Source organism: Eptatretus burgeri, chromosome 7, assembly GCF_056783735.1.
Source record: "Eptatretus burgeri isolate ZD-2024b chromosome 7, Ebu_testis_v1, whole genome shotgun sequence".
In the NCBI taxonomy this organism is placed as follows: Eukaryota; Metazoa; Chordata; class Myxini; order Myxiniformes; family Myxinidae; genus Eptatretus; species Eptatretus burgeri.
The window spans coordinates 94,997,214-95,020,390 of record NC_140967.1 but is presented as its reverse complement, the minus strand read 5'-3'; positions in this window follow the sequence as shown (position 1 = coordinate 95,020,390).

Here is a 23,177-nt window from a genome sequence, read left to right as displayed (position 1 = left end):
CTTTTTTTTTTTCTTCAAGGAAAATGTAAATAGAATATCTTATTCTTCTTTTGCTTTAACAGCCACAATTATTCCAACATTCTTGTGGGGTTGGCCAGGGGAAGCTTGGCCCAGGTCTTTCATGAACCTACTGGCCAGGCCTGAGGCAGGAATTTGTAATTTCTTCATGGTGCCGGTGATAGCTCGCCTACTTTTCACAAAGGACACCATGGGATCTTGAGCATCCACCAACTAATGCTAGCTGACGGGGAATCCAGTTTAATGTCCATTTGAGTGCTGACACACACATTGATGAATCACCCTGCCTGTGAAACACCAGGGTTACAGTTTATAGCCGAGTCGGGATTCAAACCCAGGCTAGACAGCTTGGAAACGAGTGTACGTACCTCTCGGGCTCGGCCATCAAGCAAGGCCAATTGAAAGAATATAATCTCAAAATATTATATTTAGTGAGAAAGTGCAAATTAAAATTGTATTTTTTGAAAGATATTGTTACGGTTGTGGGGGTAGATGGAGGAGTTTAAGAGGAAAGATAGGATTCTATCGAGTTGCTTGGTCCATGGATGTGTAGGAGACATCTCGATGTAATTAAGTAGGGAAACTGTGAGCCTAAGTGTTGTGTGTCACGACATGGGGGGTGGTGCTGTGTTAATTAAATAGGAATTAAGACCATTTTTCCCTAGTATGTAATTGCCCCCTGTGACATTCCCCTACATTTTTGTATTTACAAGCCAGCCATAAAAGGAGTTGCGTTTTGATAACAACAACCACTACAACAATAAGATAGCTGCATGTCCAAGCAGGCGAGAAGCCCCGCCTTCCTGGGTTTTGTGCCAACAAGCCACGTCCAGTGGTGGATGACAGAGGGGAATGACATCAGAAGGAAGAGGTTTTGCTTTGGTTGGATTGAGTTGGGTGTAAGGGACGCACGCGGTCGAGAGATGACAGAGCGAGGAGATGGTGTGTAAGATCAGAGCATTACAGCTGGCTTTCCTTTGACGCATGAAGGAGACAGCACGATTCTCGTGTTCATGCTGAGGCAAATTGGCTTGCATGATGGAGCAAGATGCTGTCCATTGACTCTTGGCTGGTCGTGAGAGACGGATATCGAAGCCTCATGTATACCATCGAAGAGACGGCGCTATTCTGAAAAGCAGCGGGTCGGTAACCACAATCGACGAAGAAGCTGCACAGTGGTTGATGAGACCTGGCATTGAATACTGCCTCACAAATTACCTCGCGTACGTTTCCCGCCTTGAGAGCAGCTCTGTGCAATTTTGGGCGCATCTTCCCACACCAGACGAAGCGCCTTGGTGCCAAAGTTCAGTAAAGGTCATCTCTGGATAAAGCTAAGTGCCAGAATAAAGGGAAGATTTGCTTTTCCTTCGTTTTCCCCTTGTCTGTGCGTAGAGGCGCCTCGACTTTAGGCTTTGGTTTACTTCATGTATTATTACTACTTTTTGAATTATCCCCTTGTAAATATTTGTCTATTATCACTAAATCCCGTTTATTTGGATTTGCTGTGTCCGTGCATTTGTTGTGGGGTTCGAATATCAACCCCTTGTGCTGTGCTTCCGTTGCTCTGCCAGTGCCGCCAAAGCCCCTCCTGCACGCACGATAATCTCTGAGGATCAGGTGTCCACCTCCTCAGGAAAACCACTCGGCTATCCGAACCTGATCAGTGAAAACCACTGTGGGGGAAAAATTTATATTAATGTATTTTAAATTGTAACAAATGGAGTTTCAGAAATGTAACTTTTATGCTGCAAATTGAATTGGCTGTCATTTCTGGCCAAAAGACTTTTGCCCTAAATGATAAGAAATATGTTGTTCTGGAGCAGAGTGACTGAGCTGATAAATGAACCTTTGCTTAGAAAATGTACAAAGTGGCTTTTTGTCTAAAGGACACGTCTACAGTCTGGGTGAATATCCCCCAACCTCTCTCTCATGGAAGTATAAAATGTTTTGAAAGACACATTTTCTGAGTACGAGCACGTGAGGAAGTATAGTTTCTCAGTGGCTCGTACTCCTTGGAACTGACCAAGTACCAAGTTAGAATAAAACTCTCTGATGTAATGTAGAAGTGAATTGAATCGGGTTGGTCTAACTGTTAACTAAAATAAGAATAAATGAAATAGAACCAAATAATATTGCAATCAAATGGGGATTCTTAAGTTCATTGTACAAGGGTGAGAAGTGTATGGTGTATAATTAGGAAATAAATTGTTTCACAAGGAAGGACTTGTGTGGACATCAGTTTTATCAGTGTCGATAGGGTTTTTGTAGGGTTTTATAATCAAATCGGACAAACGTTAAACTCTGTCTGAGGTCAAATAGGATTCCACAATCGACCAGTTAGAATCCTTCAGGAGGACAACGATCACAACAAGGTGGGTTTAAAAAATCCACATCAGTTGGTGCCGTGACTCGGATTCGAACCGACGTTGGTGCGGTGCTCGTGACCGGAGGTGCTTAATCTGCCGGAGGCAGTGCCTGGAGGAACGACAAGTGCTTGAACGAAGGTAAGGGAGAGCGCTCTCAGCAGGTAATGCATTTCGAACAAAGAAAAGTTCATTGTCAGATAATTTTATTGAGAGAAAGAAGAGGATCTGGCGGAGAGAGTCCATTTTAAAGTAAACAATAAGTACTGTAGTTGTTTTAGAAAAGTGCTGGAGAAGAAGAGGAGTCAGATGACAAGAAGAGGCTCGTTAAGGAGCCAGATGCGTAATTAAATGGGCATGATGAAGCGACATGCCACATGTTTGCATTGATACGGACCGGCTGTGAGAGAGAGGCCGAGGACACGGCTGAGACGCCGAGATAGGGTTAAAATAGATAAACATTGTAAGTTACCTGTTTGTAAGAGTTTTAAGTTACTTTTTGTTCATTGAACTCACTGGAAGTTTGTTGGCAGTGAGGTTGTTATATTATATTGTGTGGAGGTTTTACAGATTTGTAAATGCAATGATTTGCACGAAACGTTTTGTAGAGTGCAAGAGATGATTAACCAGCTGGGAGCATGGTGGGTGATTTGTTCCTGAGAGTAAAAAAAAAAAATGAAACTTGTGCGATTCCAATATTCACTGCAATGAAACATGTTCTGTTGGGATTTTGACGATATTTTAACTCGTGCTGAGTTGAGCTGTGGGTCTGTTTGAAATGGCATGTTATACATTCTTGGCGTTGTATTTCCACGCGAAGGTCGCAAACTACACTGTGTGAGACCCCCTCCACTCAATCTGTGGGGGTGGCCTATCTTTACACTGAGTCTTTGTTCGAGCCTTTGCTTTAGGTGTGAAATTCGATTCATATGCAGATTCAAGAGGATGAGATAGAAATGTGATTGGTATTTGTCACGTGATCACACACGAGTCTATTAGATGCAATGCTGTTTAGTGTATGTGTTGAAGCCATGACAGAGTAATGCAAACTGTGGGTTTTGCCTGTCAAGAGTTTTTTTTTCCTTTTTCTTCCCACTGAATGTGGAGAGAACTTCCTGTTCCTCGTTCCTTGGTGTTTGTGGCGCACCCTCTGGACTGAATCTGTTTAAAGTGAAGTCCATTTAGGAAAAAGTGTTGAAGTTTTATTTTACAACCATCGGGATTTTGAATAAATTGTGAAATAACAATTGTGAATGTGGATATACTGTATGTGATTTAAATGTAGAAACGTGATTTGGAATGATTTTAATGATTTGATGATGTTTAGCACGTGGGGCAATTCACAGATAATAGATGATTCCCTCGGATGGACGTTGAAATATTGTTTTATTCGTCTGCGAATGTTGAGGTTACCTGAACTTGTGCTGGGAAGGCAATGGCAAACAACCCAGTGTAACCATTTGATCGATTCAGTCAAGGAAATTCATGATTTAATTGGATAGATGCTGAAGATTAAATTTTTCATTTATGGATTTTAAAAGGAAATATTTTGTTTTGACCAAAAAGTTGTTTAAGAGAGTTTGGATGTTTATTAGTCTGAAGTTTAAGATGCTTTTCCAAGACTGGGATAAAGATTGTGGAGGGTGAAGCTGCATGTGTAGACAGAGTGTTTGAGCTGGAATTTAAACGATATTCGCCTGATAACAGATTTGACAAGTGATTTGACAATTTTTGAACAACTGTTTAAAATGATTTATTTGTTTTGATAAAAGAAAATGGATTCGTAATTGAGAAGGTCGGAGGAAGTGATAGATGGTTTGTGAATGTGAGTTGGAAAAATGGCAGCATGTTTGCTGTTTTGGTGAGAGAGAAGTGGAGAGATGGAGAAATGTCAGAGATTTAAAATGTCGATGGAAATAGCAAATGAGATGGATGTTTTGAGTATACGTACAACTGGGATTTCTGTATATTTTAGCATGTTGTTTTGGGAAATAACAAGGAAAGGGATTAAAATATTGATATGACATATAATGCAAGTTAAATGCTTCCATAACAATCTTTGTTAGTCTTGTAGAACTGCATGTGCCCATGACGTTTATTGATTGGTGTTTAATTGATGCTTTGTTTGTTTCGGAGTGTTGAAAGCAGTCTTTGAAGCAATGTACGATTTCATCTAAATGAACTTTGGAATGAAATTCCACACAAAGATTGGACGATGGGAGAACCCAGATTTGGGTGATTGAGCATTCAACACATGATTATCCCTCCCCTTCCTGAGGAGATAAGATGGACCAATGTGGGAAAAGAAAGAAAAACCCACTGTGGAGAAGGTTGAGCAAAGTCTTAACGTCGGCGTTGTGTGGTGCCTGCGTGGAGGAATGTTCTCAGCCACACTCTCGATTGCCGCTCTGCAAATACATCGTGAACTTGCTGTGGTCACTTCAATGTACGACAGGCCTGGAGTTCCACACTGCGCTCCTTCAACCCAGTGTCCGGCCCAAACTTGTACTTGCCCACATCTACCTTCTCCTCAGCTCAAGGAGTGCTTCGATTGTGTTTCCCGTTGGGTGCCACTCTATCCACACCCTGACCTGTTTATCTTCTGACTTCGGGTAGCATGTTTCCAATGTGTGACACATGCTGATGAACAGGCCATAAATTAAATGGAAACACACTCATTTTCTGATATGAACACTCGCTGCCATTGTTGATTGAACTTGAATAATGGAAATCTTTTCTCCTTCAGGAATGGGACATGGTAATCATGTGTAAGAAAAATTATTCAAATTTTCCTTAAAAAAAAACGGGGGAGTGTGGGGGAAAAATTTATATTAATGTATTTTAAATTGTAACAAATGGAGTTTCAGAAATGTAACTTTTATGCTGCAAATTGAATTGGCTGTCATTTCTGGCCAAAAGACTTTTGCCCTAAATGATAAGAAATATGTTGTTCTGGAGCAGAGTGACCGAGCTGATAAATGAACCTTTGCTTAGAAAATGTACAAAGTGGCTTTTTGTCTAAAGGACACGTCTACAGTCTGGGTGAATATCCCCGAACCTCTCTCTCATGGAAGTATAAAATGTTTTGAAAGACACATTTTCTGAGTACGAGCACGTGAGGAAGTATAGTTTCTCAGTGGCTTGTACTCCTTGGAACTGACCAAGTACCAAGTTAGAATAAAACTCTCTGATGTAATGTAGAAGTGAATTGAATCGGGTTGGTCTAACTGTTAACTAAAATAAGAATAAATGAAATAGAACCAAATAATATTGCAATCAAATGGGGATTCTTAAGTTCATTGTACAAGGGTGAGAAGTGTATGGTGTATAATTAGGAAATAAATTGTTTCACAAGGAAGGACTTGTGTGGACATCAGTTTTATCAGTGTCGATAGGGTTTTCTAATCAAATCGGACAAACGTTAAACTCTGTCTGAAGTCAAATAGGATTCCACAATCGACCAGTTAGAATCCTTCAGGAGGACAACGATCACAACAAGGTGGGTTTAAAAAATCCACATCACCACCCATCCACCACAATTGGGTCGGGGAGGGGGCGGGATTGGGCTTGGCTGCCTTGACCCACGACAATATTATAAAATTGATCTCATCTTATGAAATATACGTTTGATCATTGCAATCTCCGGCATTGAAGCTGGCCTATTATTTTGCCATCGCATACAGGTCGGTGGTCTCTTCTTCCACCTCTCTTCTGATCTTGATCCCTCGACTCTTTCCTTTCTTTGGCCCTTCTGGTTTCTACTGGGTGCATGCGGTCCACCATCAATCCCCTTCTGGTGAAACCCCCAAAATAAAGAATTACTGCTCACCTCCACTCATTCGTTCCTCTTTTTGTCCCCCCCCCCCTCTACCTCTTGTCAAACCAACTTCCACATTCTCTTCAATGTCATTCTTCCCTCCAGGTCTTCAAGACAGCTGTTCACCACCATCTCAGATCATCCCCCATCCAAAACAATGGTCTTTTCGTCCTCCATTAATCTCCCCATCTCCTTCCAAATTTCCAGTTTTTCCATTCTGAGAGTTTGCTTCTGTATCCATCTTGTCCACTCCATGCATCATCTCCTGCCCCTCATTCCTCCTCACACCCATTATTAGTTTAAGTCTCCCTCTATTTTATCCTTCAACTTTAATGTTGGTATTTCCACATTCTCTTTCTGCTGTTACTTTTGTTCTTTTGTGTCCTGATCCGTTCAGTGTTCTCGCTCTTCCACAAGCCTTGGCTTTGCATACAAAACAATAAATGTTGAAGACTTGGCATTTCATTTCAACTATCTGATGATCTGTTTATGACATCCCAATGGCAGAACAAACTTTACAAATTATTTCAGTTATCACCTCTCTCTACATATCTCAGGTTACATACCCATGATAGCCGAGATATTTTTCAGCAAACAAGATATATATTTTTTAGTCTGAGTACGAGCAAACTTCACATATTGACATGTGAAGCAAGCTAACAACCAAACAAGCAGTCATAGACTGGTACTTACGAAATCGTCAACTTGACCTCTGACCTTGTCTAATAAAAGCTGTCTCTAGAGAAGGTAGCGACGCAAACCAGAAATTTCTACTATGATTCTGTACCAAACCATCATAAATCGAATGTTTGACCTCACTTTGACCTTTGACCGATTTTGACCAAAATCTAATCAGCGCTAGCCATCACCCTCCTGAATCACGTGGTGTAATTTGACATTGGTAGCTTCTTCCGTTCTTGAGTTATCGTGCCTACAAACAAACACACAAGCAAACAAACACGTAAACAGATGATGGAAGTCAACAATATGATTTCGTAAGTAATAAATGGGGTTAAATGTAAACATGTCTAAATACACACCCAGAGACAGATTAAACTGAAATGGTTAGGTGCCTGATGGGTGTGTTTATAACACGATTAGAAATGATTGTACACTCTGATCATGTAGAGAAATCGATCACATAGGATCTTTCAGCCTGGTCATGCATACATGTTTATAAGCGCGCGCGCGAAACTGCGGTCGCATACAGACAGACAGACAGACACACACACACACACACACACACACACACACACACACACACACACACACACTATAAGAAATTATTATGGAAACGGAAGAAAAGCTGGGTATAAAATTCAAATAACACATGAGAGAATTAAATATCATGTCTAAACATGAATTATTCCATAGTGGTCATGTGCTGATATAGTATACTGTGATTGTTTTTGTTTTTTTTAATGCAAGCAATCAGAAAGTTCCACACTTGCAGAAGGAATGTAAAAGTGTAAGTGGTGATATAATTGTAATGTGGTGAATACCATGGCTCTTGGGAAGGAACTATCACGTGACAGGCATGTAGGAATCAAAGTCTTCACTGTTGAAAGATACTGTATGCAGCAGATTGCAGCCTAAGAATGTTTCATAGCAGGAAGTGTACACAAGACTCTGAGGTGGATACATTAAACTGTTCCCGAGGATAAGAGAAGTGGTTCGAGGAATGGAGTCCTCCCAAAAGCCTTTGGTGAGTAGAGGCAAAAGCCACCTTTCTGGCAGCTACACATTCATTGACACCACTTTGCGCTAATGTGTATCTCACTTATCTCATGCTTCTTCTTATAGAGTCGCTCATAGAGCAGCGTCATCTGTGTAGTGTTATGTGGCGGTGGCATGATCCTCCTCAATAATCCGGCATGGAATGACCAATTTGCACAGGCTCCGCATTGCCGGGAGCAGGAGGATGTGTGTTTCAGCAGCTCGGCGGGAAGAAAGGTGGCATTGAGTAAGCCGAAGTTATGGTGATAAAAAGGAAGTGGAGGGAGTTGACTCAGGATTGTGAGATGAGGTTCTTGCTGATGAATTACAGTAAGGTTGGTCTCACATATTTACAGATGAATGGGGCCAGTCCAGCAAAAAAGGGGCCGGCGGTACAAATTTGAACAGTGGCGGCTCTGATACAGCTTTCGCTTTCATAGTCATCCGCATTCTTCTTGGGCTCTCCTGTTTAACAACTTTCATCATGGTGCTGCCATTCCGAATTCAAATTCCATACGCTGTATTCATTTATCCATTGCCTCTTAATGGTCTTGTCCTGCATATATTATTTTGTGGAAGCCCTTCCATGAGCTTGAAACATGAGAGAAAAAGAAGAAGAAGAAACTAGAGAATTCATAGAACACCTTTCCACATGCAGTCTTCAGAAGAATGCACATGGGAAGGTTGTGTGCATGGAAAATTTGATTGGTCAAGATGACGTCCTGCTAAAGGAAAGTTTTTTTGAAAGTTGCAAGAAGGCGATTTGTGTTCTACATTGTTCAAAAATATGCATAATTCAATTGAAATAAAATAAAGACTTTAAAGGTTGGAGAAAAAACTTTTTGGGATGTTTACCACCCCTGATGCAGCGCCTTTTACACCACATTAACACGTTACATTAGTTATTCGTGCCTGTGTTTGTGTCCTTTCTGATTTTGGTAAAAACAGTAAGTTTCCTGTTTGGAATGATTTTCAATTTTATATTAATGACAGATAAACTCCAACAATTAGCTTACTCCTCTCTACGCATGCGTGTTCGGGATGAGATTCCGTCCAATTTGCCAAACTCAGAGTCCACGTAAAGCTAAACTATTGGTTCGTTTTCCAATTAATGTTCCGATTCGTGTTCAAAATATAAAATGTAATTAAAATTAATTTGTTACATCCTGACATCTGTCGAAAGACAGACAAAATTAACCAAGTGCTTAATCCCCATTTTAGCTTTGCGCGCGTGGAGTAAAAATGCCATACAGCAAACCAGGGGAAAGATGTAGATTGTCCTGTGTCCTGGTGTGAGTTCCATCATGATTTGAGATTTCGATGTTAATTTCGACGGTATTTTATTTTGTTCTGTTTTATAAACAAACGAGTTGCTTTTATGCTAATTTTATTTGATTCCTTTTTTTTCCCCTTCTTTGAGAAATAAACGGTTTGAACTTGTTATTATTCATTTATTTTCATTTGTGTTAGATGAGCCGACAGGATAGCCGAGAGGTATGCATATCTCCCGATTTGAGCTGTTTAGCCTGTGTTTGAATCTTGGTCCTGGTATAAATTGTCATCCTTGTGTTTATCACGCAGGGCAATGCATCAATGTGTGCGTTGTTCATTGGATGGACGTAAAGCTTCATGAATCGTTGGCCAGCACCGGTCGGTTGGGGGATATTAGAGATACCACGCTGTCTTTCACGAAGGAAAGGTGATGTATTGCCAGCACCCTGAACAAGTTACAAATTGCTACCACCTTCAATCGAATATCACACTTTGCAAACCGATTCCTGAAATACTTTGGCCAATAACTTTCCCCTATCAACCCCACAACGTGAGAAGAAATGGGACCATTGTTGTGGTAGTAGTAGTAGTAGTAGTTATAGTAGTAAAAGAAGGAGGAGGAGGAGGAGGAGGAGGAGGAGCTAATAGGATATATTAAAAGTAACCTTATTGTTTTTGAGCTGTCCAGTATTGGACTCCTGACGTGTCTCCAGACACCCATCCTTGTGTTTCACAAGCAGGAGATATTGTTGTGGGGCCGGGTCTCGGTGGCGAGCACGACCGCAAGGTGGAGCAGTAGAGTCGGCTCCACCTAACACCCGGAATCTAGATCGTGCTTCTCGGAGAACTCCGAAAGGCACGGGTCCCTTACAGGACCGTGAATCGCCAATAATTTGGCCACGTGGGATAGGGTTAATTGCCAACTTCAATATACCGAAATACCCACGCAGTCCAACTACCGGGGAACCACACCCTCGGCAAGCCTCGAGCGGAACGAGCCGTTACCGTGCTCGAACCGTGCGTAACCCGAGCGGATGGTTACCGAGGTCCGTAGGTCCAAATGCACAACTACGGCAACGGCCTTCCTAATTCCAAATACACACTATGGCGAACCAATGGCAGAAAGGACAAGGACGAGCTGGGACATTCAACAATAGGGGTTTTATTCACAATAATCGGGGAGGGGAAGCACACAAGGAACAGAGTTATCACGACTAAGCAAGGCAAATAATGTACAACAAAAAACACTTAACAATTCTACTTAGGCAAGACAGGCCCGCACATAGACACGCACACCCAAAAAGAAAATGGACCCGCCGGGTCTTTATTCGGCTCTCCAGCCGAGGAGGATAGTTCGGCTGGGAGTCAGGACGGCTGGCTACCTGGCCGCGAGCACGCGGCTGGTCGTCCACCCCTTCTCGGAACTCCGGTCGCCAAAGGATGGACCAGGGCAGCCGAATCCAGAGGAGGCGAGACGAGGTGATCTCCCTTGATGAAAAATGGTCGCTCGCTGTAATGCGCCAGACGAGACACCTCTGAAGCACGGGATGCAGTCCGCCGCAAACCCGGGCAGAGACGCGCACTCAAGCAGACTCAGGAGGCAAACTCTCTTCACGCTCATCCCGACAACCACTCTTTCTCTTCAGGAGGGAGGGGCCTCTTCTCCTGGCCAGTCTCCTCCTCATTGGTCGGACCCATCGCGCAATTCCCTGGTCGTCTTGCATTGGACAGGCCCACGGTAGGCGGGGCAACTCCCACCCTTCTGGGTGGAGTCCTGATCGGAGGCGTTTGTAGCTCCGCCTACCTCCTCACTTCCGGCCATGTGCGTAATGGCGATGGTGTTGAGTGGGAGACGGGGCGGGTGAGACGCCCGCTCCTTGCCGATTGGCCAAAGAGAGACGCCATGCTCATGTTAAACTCTGCCCACGCACGCGCTCGCTGGTGAGCGTGCAGAGAATGCTGTGAGCAGAGTGTTGTTGTTGTGAAAGCGAAGGTGGGCATTGTTGTTGTTGTTGTTGTTGTTATAAGTAATGTAAAATGTAAAAATCCTATCTATCAAAATATCTCCGCAGCGCACGAACATTTAATTCCCATTCGATTAGGGACGGGACCCAAACTAAAAACACGTACTTACCGATATAACTGATCTATAAGGACTCTGGCTGTTGTGTGCTCATGGCTGCCAGATTCGTAACAATATTATAAATGGGTACATTAGCCTCGGAGGGGTCATTAAACCTTCTCTCCCTTCTGCTAGCAATGTCGTTTCATTAAACACCCAAAGGTAGCATTGTGTGTTAGCATCCTGGCCAAATTAGGATTTCCAACCTTAATTCTAAGGTGACTGTATCAACGGCATGGCCACAACGTAATAATTAGGTAAGAAGCGTACTGGGATTGATGATTGAATCCCAGTTAAATACTTCTTCTCTAAGTACATACTTGTGTACGTCAACAGTGTTGTGTCGTTTTATATGACGTACCTAAAACTGAGTCTTCTGCTTACTGGCCTTATCCTCAAAGGGAGGAAACTGTAGAAGAGAACAGTAGGGCAGGCACAGGGACATCACCGGGATTTTTTTACATTTTTAATTTATTTGGGGGGTGCGGGAGGAGGCTGGGAAGTGAATGGTGTTGAAGTGGCTTGTAGAGCGAGGAGAGAACAAACACTGACAGCACATCCACTTTTTCACTCGACCCTCTTGCAGACATCACGATCATTACACGCTTATACATCACTCATCCACACCTTTTCTATCTATCAGTCCTGCCAACATCCATTTACCCCTCAATCTCCAATGATCTTCGGTACCTAATTCCAGGTTAAACCTATCTACTGTTTCTGCTGCCACGACCTTTCAACGGAGACCATACCATGTATTAACTATTCTCTGAGTGAAAGACCCCTGACTTACTACCGTCTTAACTCTCCTCGTGTTTGCTGTCAGATTGTTGCTCCTGGTTTTATCACTGTTCGTTTTGCTGAAAACTTTTCTGCACTTATTATCTTTGCCACCGAAGGCGAAGGAGGTTATGTTTTCACCCCTTTCTGTCTATTTGTCTGTTTGTATACAGGATATCTCAAAAAGTTGTGGACAGATCCAGATGAAATTTTGTTTTACTTGCAACTGTATTACAAAAGAGCCTTTTAGGGATGTTTGGCCAGCAGGCTTTTCCTACATTGTGGAATGGAAAAGCATCTCTTGTATCAAACTATGTATATATATATATATATATATATATATATATATATATATATATATATATATATATATATATATATATATATATATATATACACACATACACATACAAATGTCAGTATGTCTCCTCCTTAATTCCAAAATCTATAAAACTTAGCAGCCTGAAACTTTACATGCATACCAAGAAAACTCCAAAGAAGTGCTCGAGTGAAAATTGTGTGTTTCGGTTAATTAAAACACCCCTTTCGAAGATAATTAACAGCCTTATTTAATTATATCATTAATCAGGCAAATCATCAGCCACATTGCTCTCAATGGGGTCTTAAGATGCATCCTGGGTTCCCTCGCTGAGATATTTGCCATGTTTTTTGGCCTGCTCTACCATGCCATGACTTGGAACAGGCCGCAACGATTTCTTCATGATAAAGTTTTTTTTGTTTGTTTTAACTTTCCTCACTCATCTATCTATAATTCCAGCAATGTGTGTGTGTGTGTGTGTGTGTGTGTGTGTGTGTGTGTGTGTGTGTGTGTGTGTGTGTGTGTGTGTGTGTGTGTGTGTGTGTGTGTGTGTGTGTGTGTGTGTGTGTGTGTGTGTGACCGCTGTTTCTCGACAACCACTGGTCCGATCTAATTTAAACTTGCCAGGTATATTGCTGGGGACCTGAGTATGTGCCTTTTCAAGGTTTGATATTAATCGGCCAAGTACTTCCCAAGTTATGGCCATTTATTTACCAACCAATGACAAGACACGTTGCTGCGTGGGCGTGGCCGATGGGGGAAGGGAACCTCAGCCGCGTTCCCCATTACGGGTTACAACATACGGACTTCTGGAGAGTGATGACGTCGTGTGTTCTAATAATTTCTCAATTTCTTGTGCGCATTTATAGATAAACACAATGCGCCAAGTTATGATTGTTTTCATATTAGACGGTGCATAAATTTCAGTAACATCAGAGTGAGCTGGTATGCTCCGAAGCAGGAAGTTAAAAAAAAAATTTTTTGCACGAACATTTTTTTTCTCTCTCTTCTCTTCTCTTTGTATTTTTCCTTGCGACGACATTGCGAAATACGTTGGCGCTAATTGAATAATTGGCCATTAAAACTAATAATTTATCAAAACGTTGCAGACTCCGCATTCTTGCCCTGGACGAGGAAACAAAGAAAAAGCGCCGTTTCCTCAGCAATGTTGTTTATGAAGAGGTGCTAACGAGATAAAGGTGTGGACAATGTACATGGAGACAATTTTTATTACTATTTATTTATTGAAGAAAAATTGTTCTGAAAATAATTTAGCAAAAAAAGTGCACAACTTTTTTTTGTTTGCAATTGTCAAAATGGTGTGGCCTTTGGAAGTGTTAAGGAATTCAGCTCTACTCAACATGCTTGCCAACGAAATACATCTCAATTTGGTGGTAAAAACGATTCACAACGACGGGTTTCCTTACTCATTGCTCTGCAGTCTGCATTCAACCTCTTCATTTGTCATCTCATTGACCTCATTTCATCCATCTATTATTCCAGCAGTGTGTGTGTGTGTGTGTGTGTGTGTGTGTGTGTGTGTGTGTGTGTGTGTGTGTGTGTGTGTGTGTGTGTGTGTGTGTGTGTGTGTGTGTCTTGTCTTTCTATAATTCCAGCAATGTGTATGTGTGTGTGGTCTATCTATAATTCTAGGTGTGTGTGTGTGTGTGTGTGTGTGTGTGTGTGTGTGTGTGTGTGTGTGTGTGTGTGTGTGTGGTCTATCTATAATTCCAGCAGTGTGTGTGTGTGTGTGTGTGTGTGTGTGTGTGTGTGTGTGTGTGTGTGTGTGTGTGTGTGTGTGGTCTATCTATAATTCCAGAAGTGTGTGTGTGTGTGTGTGTGTGTGTGTGTGTGTGTGTGTGTGTGTGTGTGTGTGTGTGTGTGTGTGTGTGTGTGGTCTATCTATAATTCCAGCAGTGTGTGTGTGTGTGTGTGTGTGTGTGTGTGTGTGTGTGTGTGTGTGTGTGTGTGTGTGGTCTATCTATAATTCCAGCAGTGTGTGTGTGTGTGTGTGTGTGTGTGTGTGTGTGTGTGTGTGTGTGTGTGTGTGTGTGTGTGTGTGTGTGTGGGGGGGGGTCTATCTATAATTCCAGCAGTGTGTGTGTGTGTGTGTGTGTGTGTGTGTGTGTGTGTGTGTGTGTGTGTGTGTGTGTGTGTGTGTGTGTGTGTGGTCTATCTATAATTCCAGCAGTGTGTGTGTGTGTGTGTGTGTGTGTGTGTGTGTGTGTGTGTGTGTGTGTGTGTGTGTGTGTGTGTGTGTGTGGTCTATCTATAATTCCAGCAGTGTGTGTGTGTGTGTGTTTTTTTTGTTTTTTTTTGTTCAGAAAGCACAACATATTCTCTCTGCTCACTCCCCTACCCCCACCCATTTCTCTCTCTTTTGTCCTATCCTCACTCTACCCCCTCCCAATACAGTGCAGCACCCTCCCCCCACACCTCTCTGTCTCTCTCTCTGTCTCTCTCTCTCTCTGTCTCTCTCTCTCTCTTTCTCTCTCTCTCTCGCTCTCTCTCTCGCTTCCTCTCTCGCTCCCTCTCTCGCTCCCTTTCTCTCTCCCTTTCTCGCTCCCTCTCTCGCTCTCTCTCTCGCTCCCTCCACCTCTCCCCCCATATCTCTCTCTCTCTCTCTCTCTCTCTCTCTCTCTCTCTCTCTCTCTCTCTCTCTCTCTCTCTGTCTCTGTCTCTGTCTCTGTCTCTGTCTCTGTCTCTGTCTCTGTCTCTGTCTCTGTCTCTGTCTCTGTCTCTGTCTCTGTCTCTCTGTCTCTCTGCACATGTCTGGATGAGAGTTTATCTCTGGACATGCTCGGGCGGTGTTTATCTCCAGATGGGAGTTTTTCTCTCTGGATTTGTCCAGGCGGTGTTTTTTTCTGGACAGCTTGGCACCGGATGCGTCCAGGCAGTGTTTGTCTCCACACCATGTTTATCTCCGGACGTGTCCCGGCAGTGTTTGTCTCTGGACTGTGGTTATCTCCGGACATGTTTGCGTGGTGTTTGTCTCTGGGTGGTATTTATATTATGACCGGTAGAAAATGGATTTCAGACATTATTTTGTTTCCATCTTCACTGTTATTCTATGTAGAATAATTTTGATGAGACAGTATGAATTATAACTAACGCTCCACCACAAATCTGCCTTCCCTTTCACCACCCCTCCCCTCTCTCTCTCCCTCCTCACTCTCCCTCCCTCCTTGCTCCCCCTCCCTCCTCTATTTTTCCCCCTCCACCTCCTCACCCTCCCCACTCTCTCTCTCTCTCTCCCATCTTTCTCCCCCCACTTATTCCCATCAGCAAAGCGATGCGTGGTATTTGCTAGTTATTAATAAAGGTCCAAGTACCCCACGACGTAGAATCCCCCTCCCTATCCCCACTACTTTTAACTGCCCAACCAGACATTCTCCCACTCACAGCCATAATCACAAAGCCAATTTCCAAAGCAGTTAATCACAGCTGTAGCTCAGGCCCTCCTAACCTTAGCTGACAGCCTTTTAGGTGGCAACAATTAAATTAGCATTTACAAGAATTTCTTCAACTTTAAAAACAATATCATATTATATTTGAGATGATAAAAGTGTTCACTCCGTTGCCATTTCCCTCACAACATGAAATCAAATTCCTCATTCACCCACCTCCCAGCTTATTATGAATGCCTCATTCTCCGAGCCACATATTTCTTCTAAATTGACGTCAAGTCTGAGCATTTCCCGCAGGGCCTTATGTTGCCCGCTGGGCTTTATTACCTACAGGCACCTTCAATACCACGAGCTACTTTCTCCAGCAGAAATCTTATCTACATTTAACTGTTGGGAGAAAATTATTGATACAACTACACAATTTGATCCATCATTTTGACTTCATGGCTCAAACAACATATTGCTTCGTCAGTCATCTCAGCGTTGAGCAAGCCATGGCAAGGTTGTTGATGCTGTCTTGGGTTAGTTACGACAGGGATAAAACATCAACTAGCACGGCACTAGGTGGAGCGCATAACTCCACCAGGCTGAACGGTTTACGTTTTGTATCCCTCTGATAGTCCGGATCTGCATCTGAACCTGAACCAAAAGCTAATTCGCTTGTTGTCACCGAACCAACGTGTCCTCCAAGTTTTATCATAAGTCGTCCGCAACTTTTTGAGATATCCTGCTTTCTATTGTTTTTGGTCCTATCTTTCAATGTTGCAGAATCACTTTTTAAATTCTCGTATCGTGATTCGGATCCGGATCTTCACCAAACACCCAACCTGTCCACCGAGTTTCATCTGAATCGGTCCACAGCTTTTTGATATCCTGCTCATCGACAAACATTCGGATAAATAGAGGTGAAAAGGTGGACGGAGGTAACTCTAATTTAACTCGTGATTTCCACTGCTATTTGTTTATCAAGTTTTTGTTTTTTTTTAGTTGAGTTCCATGTCACTTTTCGCCAAACAGGCTTGCAGCATTATATTTATTTTTGTTGTAACATGTGGTCATATAATTATAACAGTCAGGTGAACGGAGCAAAGGTGTTCACCCACTTGTTTGTCTGTCTGTCTGTCTGTGAGCAGGATATCTCAAAAAGTTATGCATGGATTCGGGCGAAACTTGGTGGACAGGTTTGGTGTGTGACAAGGATGCAGTGATTTGATTTTAGTGAAGATCCTGATCCGGATCTGGATCCGATATGTGGTGAATTGAAGGTCGTGACGTGTGATCTCATGTTGCCCGGCTCGAGCACAGAAGAGATAAAGCTGAGGTTCGGCTCGGTCGGGGGGATTGTCCCAGGGGCATTGTCGTTTTATGTCGGCGATTCACTTGGTGCTCATTGAATGGTGAGAATACTGATTAATATATAATACTGATTTATTTTGCGGTGATTAGTTGCGCGTGTGTACCTTACTGCTTATGTACTCCTTGCTGCGTCTGTAGTTCCTGGTGTGCCCGTAGAAGCGGCTCCAATCAAATGGAATAAAGCCTATACTCTGAAGGTTCTTCTCTCGTCTTCATTTCAATTTATTCCATTTGGTTTTCTCGGCTCTCTCAACCAACGATGGACAAGATCTACAAACCAGAGAGGTTCGACGCAGACCCAAACGCGACTGACTCAGAAATGAAATGGTCGCATTGGTTCCGTTCCTTCTCACACTATCTGACCATCATCGAAGAGGGAGCTGACAAATTGGCCGCCCTCGTGAATCATGTCTCGCCCGGCGTATACAGGCTCTTCTCGGAGTGTGACACCTACGAAGCAGCGATCGACGTGCTGCAGGCGCTCTACGTGAAGCGCAAGAACGAGGTATACATACAACATCTTCTCAACACACGCAAGCAAGCAGCCGGGGAGACAATCGATCAGTTCCTGCAAGCTCTGAAACAGCTGGGAAAAGACGGCAGCTTCCGGGCCGTAAACGCCGAGGAACACCGAAATGAAGCGACCCGGGAGGCATTTATCCAAGGACTTAGATCAGCCCACATACGGCAACGCTTACTAGAGAAAGCGCAACCCACTCTTCAAAAGGTAGTCGATCAGGCTCGAGCGATGGATACGGCTCAGCAGCAATCTGAGTCATTTGGGACACCGATGCTGTTAATGAACGCCGCTACGGTGGAAACTCAAGGAACCCCACAGACACAGACACAGCCTGACACAGGGGATGGAGAAAAACCCGAGGAGCCGAATACCCAGACCACGTCAAACTCCTCAGCAACTGCTCCGGTTGGTAAATGATTCTTTTGTGGGTACAAAAGACACCTCCGCCACAAATGCCCCGCCAGAGATGCCACATGCATGAATTGTGACAAGAAAGGGCATTATGCCAGGGTATGTAAATCAACTCTAAGGAGAAATAAACCCACTTCTGCAGCTCTCTACTCGCAAAAGAAACTAACTGCAGCCTCCCCGGGGAATCTATCCAAGGCTATCATCAACGTACGAATTAACGGGCATATGGCTGAGGCACTGATTGATACCGGTAGCTCTGAAAGTTTCGTCAACAGCTCGCTAGTGAAGGGCAGGAAATGGAAAATCCACCCGACAGACAATACGGTATGCATGGCCGCCACATCACTACAGTCCCGCGTACGAGGATACTGCAATGTTGAATTGGACGTAAAAGGGTACACGCATCGGGATGTAAGGGTACTGGTGCTTCGTGATTTATGCGCAGACGTAATTCTGGGTCATAATGTCCTCCAGCAGCACACGAGCGTCGAAATACCCTTTGGAGGAAGCAAACCTCGTCTAATTTTAAATGCTTTGACCACCGCGGAGGTAACGTCCCCCCAGCTGTTCGCTAACTTGTCGCCGGTCTGCAAACCGATAGCGATCAAATCGCGGCGATATACCACTGCTGACATGAATTTCATCACTTCAGAAACCAAGCGATTACTGGAAGAAGGAATTATAGAACCGAGCGATTCGCCATGGCGCGCACAGGTGTTGGTGACCAGCAGCCAGAACCATAAGAAACGAATGGTTGTCGATTATTTCCAAACGGTCAATCGCTTCACCCAACTCGACGCCTACCCCCTGCCGCGCATAGATGAGATGGTCGAACGCGTGGCCAATTATAAGATATTCAGCACCATCGATTTGCGAAGCGCCTATCATCAAATTCCCATCCGAGAGGAAGACAAACCTTACACCGCATTCCAGGCAGGTAGGCGCCTCTTCCAATTCAGGAGGATTCCATTCGGCGTCACGAATGGAGTAGCTTGCTTCCAACGGGTTATGGACGACATCATCTCAGATGAAAACCTCAAAGACACTTTTGTTTACGTGGACAATGTCACAGTGTGCGGTAGGGATCAGGGGGAACATGACATGAATCTGGACAGATTCTTGAGCATTGCTAGAAAATATAATCTGACTCTCAACTACGAGAAATGCGTATTCTCGGCAAGGTCAATTGACCTTCTCGGCTACACGATAGCCGACGGCACGATTAAGCCTGATCCTGAGCGATTGCGCCCACTTCGTGAGCTACCCCCACCTCAGGACCTGCAGACAATGCGCCGGGTGATCGGCATGTTCGCTTACTATGCAAGATGGATTTCGCAATACTCCGAGAAAATACATCCCCTAGTGCATTGCAAAAACTTTCCACCAGATGCCGCTGTTGTAACAGCTTTCCACAACCTCAAAGACGATATCAGTAATTCCGTGTTATTATCGATCGATAGCTCGGTGCCCTTCGTGGTGGAAACAGATGCTTCAGATCACGCGATAGCTGCTACGCTTAATCAGTCTGGGCGACCCGTCGCGTTCTTCTCGAGAACTCTTTCTGGAAGCGAGCAGAGACACTCGGCAATAGAGAAGGAAGCGTACGCCATCGTCGAAGCCCTACGTAAATGGAGACATTATTTACTGGGAAACCACTTCACGCTCGTTACGGACCAACGATCCGTGGCATTCATGTTTGATGGGAAAAATAACGGGAAAATTAAGAATGAAAAAATTATGAGATGGCGGATAGACCTAGCCTGCTATAGTTACGACATAGTCTACCGGCCCGGGAGGGAAAACCCTGCTGCAGACACCTTCTCTCGGGTCTACTACTCGGCGACAATCAGTCGGGCTTTGCAAGACCTCCATGTGTCTCTGTGCCACCTGGGGGTAACCAGAATGGCACATTTCGTGCGCAGACAGAACTTTCCCTATTCTATTGAAGATATTAAACAAATGAATGCTTCATGCCCTGTTTGTGCTGAACTAAAACCCAGATTCTATGGTGCGGCTCCTGGCAGATTGATCAAGGCCACTTCTCCCTTCGAGAGACTAAACATTGACTTCAAAGGGCCCCTGCCAACCGAGACAGACAACAGATACATATTCACTGTTGTTGATGAGTATTCAAGGTTCCCTTTCGCATTTCCGTGCTCGGATATGACCTCGGGCACTGTCGTGAAATGTCTGTCTGACTTCTTCACTATGTTTGGGAAACCTTCGTACATACATTCAGACAGAGGGCCGTGTTTCATGTCGGCCGGGCTAAAACAATTCCTATTAGAGCACGGCATAGCAACTAGTCGAACGACGGGTTACAACCCACAGGGTAACGGGCAGGTGGAACGATATAATGGAGTTATTTGGAAAGCCGTAACTCTGGCGTTGGAATCGAGAGGACTGGGCCCCGAGCGGTGGGAGGTTACCCTTCCCGACGCTCTGAATTCCATACGCTCTTTGCTCTGCACGTCCACCAATGCAACTCCTCACGAACGAATGTTTACTCACCAACGACGTTATGTTGACGGCCAATTGGTGCCCAACTGGCTAACCCATCCCGGAACAGTGTTCATGAAATGCCCGGTACGACAAAGCAAGTATGAACCCATGGTGGAAGAGGTCGAACTCATCGATACTAATCCAGAGTATGCTCATGTCAGGCTCCCGGATGGCAGGGAGACCACTGTGTCGGTTCGCCATTTGGCTCCCTCAGGTACTCCTCCCGCAGGTACACCACCATCTGGCACACCTCCCTCTGACATCCCCTCCCCAGGTGTTCCCCCCCCCCCAGGGACTCCACCCGAGAAGGGTGACGACGGAGCTACCGCGTTCCACCCGAGAGCGATCGGGGAGTCATCTCCGGCACGAGTCGAGGCTCACCAAGAGGATCGGAAGCCTTCCTCAAGTGAAACCGCCATCTACTCCCGGAGAGGTCGACGAATAATACCCCCTCGCCGACTAAATCTGTAAAGGGGATTATCGGCATCCTCGATGCTCATGCTCCTATATGCTCGTTACATAATATATCGATGCTCATTACCATGCTCCTACAACTCAAAATAATCCTCACTGCTTGGCATGTATGCTTCTGTAGTTTAGATAGTTCGCGTTGCTTGAAATGTATACTCCTGTAGCGCTGAAGTAATCATGGTGCGTTAGCTGGGCCTCTAGTTACATTTTAAAGACGGGGAGAATGTGGTGAATTGAAGGTCGTGACGTGTGATCTCATGTTGCCCGGCTCGAGCACAGAAGAGATAAAGCTGAGGTTCGGCTCGGTCAGGGGGATTGTCCCAGGGGCATTGTCGTTCTATGTCGGCGATTCACTTGGTGCTCATTGAATGGTGAGAACACTGATTAATATATAATACTGATTTATTTTGCGGTGATTAGTTGCGCGTGTGTACCTTACTGCTTATGTACTCCATGCTGCGTCTGTATTTCCTGGTGTGCCCGTAGAAGCGGCTCCAATCAAATGGAATAAAGCCTACACTCTGAAGGTTCTTCTCTCGTCTTCATTTCACGATAACTTTTTGAGTGATTCTTCATCATCATTGAGAGATTAGGCCAAAAAGTATATGTATATATATATATAAATATATCCCACGATATCTGAAAAAAGTTGAAGACGGATTATGATAAAACTTGGTGGACACGTTGAATTTGTTGCAAGGACGAACTGATGAGATTTTGTTGAAGATCCACATCGGGATCCGGATACCAGAAATTTTTTTAATTATATGCGATTATTCACCTTTAAAAGATGGGACCCAAAAACGATATTTTACAGGGTATCTCAAAAAGTTTTGGATGGGTGATGACAAAAGTTGGTGGATAAGTTTGGTAGGTGACGAGAATAATGCGATTCGGTTTTGGTTCAGGTCCGAATCCAGAACCAGCCTATCAGTGGGATACACAACGTAAACTGTTCATCCTGGTGCAGGTGAGCACTCTACCGAGTTCCATTGTCCTTTACATCTGTTGTCACATACTTGCATCCAACTGCCGGTGGGAAAAAAAAACAAAACAAATATGTACATGAAAACAAAAGTGATTCTTTCACTGATATAATCAAGTGAAACAAATTAGAACTAATGTGCTTTCCTGATAGTTCTTGATGAGCTAGATTATGATGGACAGCATTGTGTATTACTTTAGGCAATGTAAACTGCTTCCAATATGTTCTGGATTGTAAGGAAGCATTTGCTTTTATCGTGCTTCATTCTCACAATGCTAATTCAACGTAAAAAAAAATAAAATCCCTGCCTATAAAACAGCTTGGCTGGATAGCCTTCCTAATTGTGCGTCTGAGCTGTTTCGCTAATGTTTGAATCTTGACCCAGCTGGACACTCACCCTGGTGGTTCGCATGCAGGAGGATGGATGAACATGTGTGCTGTCCACCGGGTGGATGTGAATTATCGGATGGTGTCATTCATGAGGAGTAGGCGAGTTATCACCCGCACCATGGACAAATTAAAAATTTCTGCCTGGCCTGCATGTCTGGCCTCCGTGTAGCAGATGGTCCGTCCTTGGATTTTCCTTGATGACAGGTTATAATGCTTGCTATCTTCGAGTGTTGTAGTTCTCTGGATAGCAGCTTGTGCACTACAAACAAATCCATTATTATGTCATGTGCAGCCTGTGGTTGCTGTTTTATATAATTGCTGGAGGCGCAGCTGTGATGCTGATGCAGTGCCCCCCCCCCCCCTCCTGCTGGTTCGGACAGAAATTTGGAATGCCTTTATGGTGCCGGTGAAGGCTCGTTGACTCTTCACGAAGGACACCATGGGATCTTGAAGCACACCGACTGATGTCGGCAGATAGGACGTCCAGTTTAACGTCCATCCGCGGGATGATGCCCACATTGATGAATCACCCTGCTTGTGAAACACCGAGTTTATAGGTGGGTCGGGAATCAAACCCAGGCAAGACAGCTTCGAGGCGAGTGCACAAACAAATTTAGTAGGTAGTTCATCACATGTTACATGTGAAGGGTCATTCTTAGTTTATGAAGGCCAGCCACCACCACATGGAAAACACACAGTTTCTCTTGGTGAGGTCAGAAGAAACAATT